Genomic DNA, 9,632 nt, shown 5'->3' with positions numbered 1-9,632 from the left:
CTTGCAAAAAGTAAACTTATCATATTGTTAGGATTCTGAGACAAGAAAATAATGTAATGTGTAATTAAGTGAAAGATAATAGAAGAAAATGATATGATTGTAGAAGAGAGAGACATAAAAAGAGAATGTAAAGGTGGAACATAGGAGGGGGGTTGAGGTTGTCAGGTCGTGTGGTCGTCCCTTCTTACGAGTAGAACCTCCTGAGGTTTGCCATGTTCCATGTTCTCGGCACCTCGTTTCCATCCAATTTTTCTAGCTTGTAGCCTCCTTTGCCAAGGACTTCTCTTACTCTGTAAGGTCCTTCCCAATTCGCGGCTAGCTTGCCTTCTCCAGGGGTTGGTGGTCCTATGTCGTTATGTCGTAAGACCAGGTCGCCTTCTCCTAGGCTTTTCTTCAGTACTTTGCCATTGTACCTTAGGGCTATTCTGTGCTTTATTGCTGCTTCTGCTAGGTGTGCCATTTGCCTCGTCTCGTCGGCCAGGTCCTTTTCGATCGCCTCACTTCCTCCTCCGAGGAGTAACCTTGGGCTTGGTTCCCCGACCTCGACTGGGATGACTGTGTCTACTCCATATGTGAGTCGGAAGGGGGTTTCGCCGGTAGATGACTAGGGGGTGGTTCTGTACGACCATAAGACTGAGGCTAGCTCGTCTGCCCATGAGCCCTTCTTCCCTTCAAGTCACTTCTTCAGCCCCTTTAGGATGACTTTGTTGGCTGCTTCGACTTGGCCGTTGGTTTGGGGATGTTCAACTTAGGAGAACTTTTGCTTAATCCCTAGTCCCTCTAAGAACCCTTTGAACTTCTTGTCGGTGAATTGTGTCCCGTTGTCTGATATGACGGTTTCCGGTATCCCGAACCTTGTGACCACTTGTTTCCACATGAACTTTTGGCAGTTCGCTGCGGATATGCTGGCTAGTGGTTCTGCTTCTACCCACTTGGTGTAATAATCTATGGCCACTATTAAGTACTTCACCTGCCCGGGTCTTGGTGGGAATGGTCCTAGGAGGTCGACTCCCCATTGGGCGAAAGGTCGGGGGGCCATCATTATATTGAGCTCCTCGAGAGGTGCTTTGTGGAAGTTGGCATTCTCCTGGCACTTTTTACATTTCTTCACGAATTTCTGGGCATCTGACATCATTGTGGGCCAGTAATATCCCGCCCTGATGATTTTTCTTGCTAGAGATCTTCCCCCGATGTGGTGACCACAACACCCTTCGTGTACCTCTCTTAGGACGTAGTCCGTCTGGTCGGGGCGTAAGTACTTTAGTAGGGGTTGGTGGAGCCCTCGCTTGTATAGCTGCCCTTGTATGATTGTGTACTTAGGAGATTCCCTTTTAACAGATTTCGCCTCCTTTTGGTTGGGGGGTGTTTCTGCGTGCTCCAGATATCGGGAGATGGGGTCCATCCATGAGGGGGGTTGGTGTTTGAGCCGTGCACATGATGATCGCAGGTTCCGTTGCTAGCCCTTGGATCAGAGATCTGTTCCCCGTGTTGGGTTTGGTGCTTGCGAGCTTGGAGAGGAGGTCGGCTCGGGCGTTCCTTTCCCTGGGAACGTGCTGGATTGTGACTTCTTCGAAGCTTTTTCATAGTTCTCTTACTTTTTCCAAGTATTTTTTGTAGCAGTGCGTCCCTGGCTTGGTAGCTGCCGTTTACTTGGGAAGTGACGATTTGGGAGTCGCTGCTAACTTCTACTCTTGATGCTCCGACCTCTTTGGCTAGCATTAATCCACCAATCAAAGCTTCATACTCGGCCTGGTTGTTTGAGACTGGGAATTTGAACTTGATGGATTGTTCGAATGCTACTCCTGCCGAGTTCTCGAGAATGATTCCGGCCCCTCCGAACATTTGGTTGGATGCTCCGTCAACGTGGAGCCTCCACCGTGTGCTCGGAATGTCGGGGGCTTTTCCTGTGACCTCAACGAGGAAGTCTGCCATGGCTTGGGCTTTGATTGCTTGCCTTGGTTCATATCGCAAGTCATATTGGGATAGTTCCACCGCCCATGCCATCATTCTTCCCGCCAGGTCGGGTTTTTGGAGGACTTGTCGGATGGCTTGGTCGGTTCTCAAGATGATTGTGTGCCCTTGGAAGTATTGTTTTAATCTTCTTGATGAAACTAATAGGGCGTAGGCTAGCTTTTCCAACTTGGTATACCTCGTCTCTGCCCCTTGAAGTGTTTTGCTGATGAAGTATATTGGGCGCTGGGTTTTGTCCTCCTCCCTGACTAGGACTGCTGCCATTGCTTGTATGGTCACGGCCAAGTACAGGTACAGGGGCTCACCTTCTTTGGGCTTACTGAGTACGGGGGTTTCCGAGAGTATCCTCTTGAAATGGTTGAATGCCTCCTCGCACTCCTGGGTCCATTCAAAGGTGATTCCTTTCTTCATTAAGTTGAAAAATGGGATGGCCCTTTCAGCCGAGGCTCCGAGAAACCGAGATAGGGCCGTGAGCTTCCCGGTAAGCCGTTGTACATCTTTGATGCACCCGGGGCTCGTCATTTTGAGGACGGCTTCGCACTTGTCCGGGTTGGCTTCTACCCCTCTCTGGGTTATCATGAATCCTAGAAATTTTCCTGCTTCCATGGCGAATGCGCATTTTAGTGGGTTAAGTCGCATTTTGAATTTCCTTAATGCCCCAAAGACGGCCTGGAGGTCGTTTATCAGATTGCTCGGTTCTGCCATTTTTACCAGGATATCGTCGACATACACTTCTACCGTTTTGCCGATGAGGTCGTAGAAGACTCTGCTCATCAGCCTTTGGTAGGTGGCCCCTGCGTTCTTCAGTCCGAAGGGCATTACCTTGTAGCAATAGGTGCCTCCTGGTGTTATGAAAGCTGTCTTGTCCTCGTCAGGTCGGTGCATCGGGACTTGATTGTAGCCGGAATAGACGTCCATGAAACTGAGAAAACGGTATCCCGCTGCCGAGTCTACTAGGGTGTCAATATTGGGGAGGGGAAAGGAGTCTTCTGGACATGCTTTGTTCAGGTCGGAGTAGTCTACGCACATTCTCCATTTCCCACTGGCTTTCTTGACTAAGACAACAATGGACAGCCATGTTGAGTACTCGAGTTCCTTGATGAACCCTGCTTCCAGTAGTCCTGCTGTTTGCTTAGCAACTTCTTCAGCTCTTTCATGTGACATCTTTCTTTGCCGCTGGGCTACCGGTTTAGCTTCTGGCTTTATGGCTAGCCGGTGGGACATGACTTCGGGATCTAACCCTGGCATGTCTGATGGGGTCCACGCAAAGAGGTCGTTGTTTGCCCTTACGACTTCTATGAGGGGACCCTTGAGTTCATGGGGTAGGTTTCTGTTAATAAAGGTGAATTATTCTACCGACTTCCCTATCTGGAACTTTTCCATGTCCCCTTCTGGTTCAGGTCTTGGTTTGTCCTCCATCTTGACGTCCAGATCTGCTAGGAACACGCCAGCTGCCTTCTTAGATTCTTTCCTCAGGGAGAGACTGGCGCTGTCGCAGGCGACTGCCATTTCTAGGTCTCCCCTTATGGAACCAAACATTCCCTTGTTCGTTATGAACTTCATTGTTAGGTACTTGGTGCATATTACAGCTAAAAATTCGTTGATAGTTTTTCTCCCTAGGATAATGTTATAGGCGATGGAGTCTCTAAGGACTACGAAGTCTGCCATAACTGATTTCCTGGCGTCGCCAGTTCCTAGGCTGATCGAGAAGGAGGTCGTTCTGTCAGGTTTGATGTAGTTATCACCAAGTCCCATGACTCCATGTTGTGACTTTTGAGGTCGGGTTCCTTGAGTCACATTGCGTCGAATACGTTTCTGAATAGGATATTCGAGTCGGCTCCCGTGTCGACAAGGATGCGCCTAACCAGCCCTGTCCCGACCATTGCCATGACTACCATGGGAGGATTCTCAGGGAGATCTTTGAACCATATGTCTTCTGGGCCAAATGATATTGTCAGGAGTCTCTTGCTGGTGGTGGGGCTATCCGTCGAGATGGAGAGCACCAGGGAGTCCTTTCTTGTTGCTGACTTAGATTTGGGGGGACTATCTCATCCAACCACAATGTTAACCACAAAAGTTGGGGGATTACTGGCATCCCCTGGGGGTTCTTGTCTTGGTTTGACTGCCCGATTTCAGTCTTCCTCGAAGCGTCCTCTTTCTCGCCTCCTCGGCACTCTGATAAGTCCGGAGAATTTGCTCAATTTCCCTTCTCTGATGGCTTGTTCCAAGGCAACCTTGAGGTCGAAGCAGTCTTGTGTTTTGTGACCAAACCTGTTCCGAGGGTTACCTGAAACTGTAGGTCGATCTCGGACGAGATCTTCTGTGCTGGTCGGAGCTGTTATGTCCGACTTGTTGATGGCGGCCAGAGCTGTCGTGTCCGACTTGTTGACTGGCTGCCCTGCTGATCCTTGGTCACCGGAGGGTGGGGGGTACCTGCAAGAGACTCCGATGCTTAAGTTAGCATGGGTATTAAACAGGTTTTATGTAGAATCAGAGTATGAGTTATACCTGGGTGCTCTAGTATATTTATAGTAGTGTGGGCTGACCTTTCTGATAAGATAAGTTAGTTATCTTATCTTATCTTATCTTTATCTTGAGTGAAGTCAGCTGATCTTTAAGGAAACCGCCTTTATCTCTATAGGCTTGGATTGCCTTTGGATTTGGGTCGTCTTCCTCTATTTGGGCCCTTTATAGGTGATGGGAAAATTTGTGGAAAAACGAATTTCCAAAACACCCAAATCTAACCGGCAAGTATACCGGGTCGCATCAAGTAATAAAACTCACGTGAGTGAGGTCGATCCCACAAGGATTGATGGATCAAGCAATTTTAGTGGGTGATTAGTTTAGTCAAGCTAACATTGAGTGATTTGAGTGACAATTGAAGCCAACAGAATGTAAATTTGCAGGAATTATAAAGTGCAGAAAGTAAAATTGCAAGTAACTTAAAGAACAAGAAAGTAAAATAGCTGAAACTTAAATTGCAAGAAAAGTAAATTGCATGAAAAGTAAAGGGGCTGGGGTGCTGGAAATTAAATAGAGCAATATATCAGAAATCAAAACTCTTGCAGCAAGCTTAAATTGCAGGAAAGTAAATTGGGAGCAATGTAAACAGAGAAGCAAAATTGTAGTGAATTAGAACTTAGAGCAATTGTAGAGGAATTTAAAATTGTGCATGAAATGTAAATGAGATTTGCAGCAGGCTTAATGTAAATTGAATTGAGGAACCGAACAGAAAATGAAATGCAGCTCAATTGCAAAATCTAAATGAGAGGTTGAAGATCTCAGAAAATCAATGAGACTAGAAAACAAGTCTAGATCTCAATCCCTTCCTTGATCCGCTAGCAAACAAGATGCAGGAAAATTAAAGATGAAAGCGATGAAACGAACTTTGATTCAAATCACAATTCACTTGAAAGTTTGCAGAAGAAGAAAACAGAGAGAATTCTCAAGGTGAGATTGAAACAGAATTTCTTCAATTCTCAACCCAAGATTTAAAACAAAAAGAAAAACTAAAGAGAGAGAGTTCTGTATTCCTAATGCTCCCTAGTGGAGCTCGCCCCCCCAATGTTCTCTAATGGAGCTCCCTTCTAATGGAGCTCCCCAATGTTCTTTGAGTGGTGTCAATTGGGCCATTGCTATTGATGGAATCGGGTTGAAGATAGCCTCTGTTGATTGCTCTTGGAGTTGGAGAGAAACCCATTTGTGAACCGGGCCATGAACCATAAAAGCTTGAGTAAAAGTTTGAGGTTAAACTTTTACTCAAACTTTTCATATCAGCTAACATTCCTTGCTGCCATCCACGTTTGAGCCAAAGTTTGAGGTCAAACTTTGAGCCAAACGTGGATCCCTTTTGTATGCTTCTTGGGGGCTACTTTGTCCTCTTGTCACGTTGCAAATTTTATGTCCAATATAGACTATTATATATGGTTGGAAATCTCTGAATGTCAGCTTTCTAACCCACTTGGAATCACCTCAATTGGACATCTACAACTCAAGTTATGCTCCTTTGAAGAGGACAAGGTCGCTGGCTTTGGTGTGCAGCGTTTGAGGCGACGTTTGCCTCAAACGTGGTCGAAAACGCCAGATTCTGGAGACTCAAACACATTGTCCACCCCATACTATTATACATTGTTGGAAAGCCCTGAATGTCTACTTTCCAATGCTGTTGAAAGCGCATCATTTGGAGTTCCACAGCTCGAGTTATACTCCATCGAAGGTGCAGAGGTCAGTTGGCCTCACTGCAAGTTGCCACCATATTCATTTATGCACATTTCGAGGCAGTTTTCTCCCTCAATTTTAGTGTCCACCATGCAGTGCCATATATGCTTGGAAACCTCTCGATTCCTACTTTCCATTGCTTTTTGAATCACCTCATTTGGAGCTCTGTAGCTCAAGTTATTCTTGTTGGAAGTATACCCCTTCAGGCTGTTGTGGCGTGTGGCGCCAACGTTTGCCAAAAAGCTTGAGGCAAACGTTGGCACAGTTGCATAGCAACACCAAACTTAGAATGCAACCATATGCCAATTTATTGAATTTAAACAAAGCAAAGAAAAAGAAAACAAAGCAAAGAAGAAATGTTACCTATGGTTGGGTTACCTCCCAACAAGTGCTTTTTTAGTGTCATTAGCTTGACATGTTGTTCTTCACTTTCTTCCTCTTCTTCCAGTTTGTTAAGAGGAATGACCTCAAAGGAGGGAAGGATTCAGCTAGTGTCCCTTGTCTTGGCCTTTCCTCAGCAAGCTTCCTTTTGCAAATGGCTTGATTGATCTTGCTTGCTGGATTAGGGACAGAATTGGTGTTCTTGCTAGTTTCCTTCACTTCTTTGGATTCAAGACTTGGTTGCTGTGTGATTATTGGAGTTTTATATTCATCCAGAGCCTTTTGAACTGGTGGTTCCATGAACTCCTCCTTCATGTACTTCTCTGCCTCACTTGAGTTTGGAATGATTTCCTCACTTTCTTGCTCTTCCACTTCCTCTTTTACACTCAACATTTGTTTTAATAGCTCTTTCATGGAGGAGGTTTGTTGATCTTCCCAACATTTCTTCATCTCCTCTTCATATCTTTTAATCTCAGATTCAATTGTTGAGACTTTTTGGTCCAGGGGGGTTTGAGGAGGTTGTGAGTGTTCAGGTTCTTTTGTCACCTCAAGTGCAGTTGAAAATAAAGAAAATGCTTGATCTAGACTTCTCACCCACTTAATCATTGTTGATCTAAATCAATCCCCGGCAACGGCGCCAAAAACTTGATGGGAAAATTTGTGGAAAAATGAATTTCCAAAACACCCAAATCTAACCGGCAAGTATACCGGGTCGCATCAAGTAATAAAACTCACGTGAGTGAGGTCGATCCCACGAGGATTGATGGATCAAGCAATTTTAGTGGGTGATTAGTTTAGTCAAGCTAACATTGAGTGATTTGAGTTATAATTGAAGCCAACAGAATGTAAATTTGCAGGAATTATAAAGTGCAGAAAGTAAAATTGCAAGTAACTTAAAGAACAAGAAAGTAAAATAGCTGAAACTTAAATTGCAAGAAAAGTAAATTGCATGAAAAGTAAAGGGGCTGGGGTGCTGGAAATTAAATAGAGCAATATATCAGAATTCAAAACTCTTGCAGCAAGCTTAAATTGCAGGAAAGTAAATTGGGAGCAATGTAAACAGAGAAGCAAAATTGCAGTGAATTAGAACTTAGAGCAATTGCAGAAGAATTTAAAATTGTGCAGGAAATGTAAATGAGATTTGCAGCAGGCTTAATGTAAATTGAATTGAGGAACCGAACAGAAAATGAAATGCAGCTCAATTGCAAAATCTAAATGAGAGGTTGAAGATCTCAGAAAATCAATGAGACTAGAAAACAAGTCTAGATCTCAATTCCTTCCTTGATCCGCTAGCAAACAAGATGCAGGAAAATTAAAGATGAAAGCGATGAAACGAACTTTGATTCAAATCACAATTCACTTGAAAGTTTGCAGAAGAAGAAAACAGAGAGAATTCTCAAGGTGAGATTGAAACAGAATTTCTTCAATTCTCAACCCAAGATTTAAAACAAAAAGAAAAACTAAAGAGAGAGAGTTCTGTATTCCTAATGCTCCCTAGTGGAGCTCGCCCCCCAATGTTCTCTAATGGAGCTCCCCTTGTAAAATGAAACTAATGCCTTTATATAGGCTTTTACAAAATGAAATTGAAATTCAAAACAAATTACCATTAAATGAAATTTCTATTCTAACTATCTCTTGTGCCTTTGAGTGGTGTCAATTGGGCCCTTGCTCTTGATGGAATTGGGTTGAAGATAGCCTCTGTTGATTGCTCTTGGAGTTGGAGAGAAACCCATTTGTGAACCGGGCCATGAACCAGAAAAGCTTGAGTAAAAGTTTGAGGTCAAACTTTTACTCAAACTTTTCATATCAGCTAACATTCCTTGCTGCCATTCACGTTTGAGCCAAAGTTTGAGGTCAAACTTTGAGCCAAACGTGGATCCCTTTTGTATGCTTCTTAGGGGCTACTTTGTCCTCTTGTCACGTTGCAAATTTTATACCCAATATAGACTATTAAATATGGTTGGAAAGCTCTAAATGTCAGCTTTCTAACCCACTTAGAATCATCTCAATTGGACATCTACAACTCAAGTTATGCTCCTTTGAAGAGGACAAGGTCGCTGGCTTTGGTGGGCAGCGTTTGAGGCAACGTTTGCCTCAAACGTGGTCGAAAACGCCAGATTTTGGAGACTCAAACACATTGTCCACCCCATACTATTATACATTGTTGGAAAGCCCTGAATGTCTACTTTCCAATGCCGTTGGAATCGCATCATTTGGAGTTCCACAGCTCGCGTTATACTCTGTCGAAGGTGCAGAGGTCAGTTGGCCTCACTGCAAGTTGCCACCATGTTCATTTATGCACATTTCGGGGCAGTTTTCTCCCTCAATTTTAGTGTCCACCATGCAGTGCCATATATGCTTGGAAAGCTCTCGATCCCTACTTTCCATTGCTTTTTGAATCATCTCATTTGGAGCTCTGTAGCTCAAGTTATTCTTGTTGGAAGTATACCCCTTCAGGCTGTTGTGGTGTGTGGCGCCAACGTTTGCCAAAAAGCTTGAGGCAAACGTTGGCGCAAGCTTTTTCCTCCAGGGTGTAGGTTTTGTGATGCCAACATTTGCCAAAAAATTTGAGGCAAACGTTGGCTCAAGCTTTTCTCCCAAAAGTTTGAGCTAAAGTTTGAGGCAAACTTTGGCTCAAACTTTTTTCCTCTGGGATGTTTTCAACTCTTCTAAAAGTTTGAGCTAAAGTTTGAGGCAAACTTTGGCTCAAGCTTTTTTCCTCTGGGATGTTTTCAACTCTTCTAAAAGTTTGAGCTAAAATTTGAAATAGGGCTTTCCTGTCGATTTGACCGAGCTCTTTAAAAGAGGTCGGGTAGTCTGACCTGAAGAGGTCGGTCGCTTTGTCACCAATCATTCCGGGTCGGGTAGTTCGACCCGGGATATGAACAGTGCCCCTGCTTGAGCTCGGTCTTCTTTTTTGAGGTCGAGTCCTTTGACTTCGATCCTTCTTTAGTGAAACCGAGTTCAAGCATTTTGTCGATTTCTTCCTTTTGTAGACTCCTTTTGAATGTAGAACGTTTTCCTCTAAAAGCGCGCGCTTTTATATCAGCGCTTTGTTTTTT

The sequence above is a fragment of the Arachis ipaensis genome, chromosome B08 (genome assembly GCF_000816755.2).
Source record: "Arachis ipaensis cultivar K30076 chromosome B08, Araip1.1, whole genome shotgun sequence".
Taxonomy (NCBI): Eukaryota; Viridiplantae; Streptophyta; class Magnoliopsida; order Fabales; family Fabaceae; genus Arachis; species Arachis ipaensis.
Note: the sequence above shows the minus strand (reverse complement) of the source record.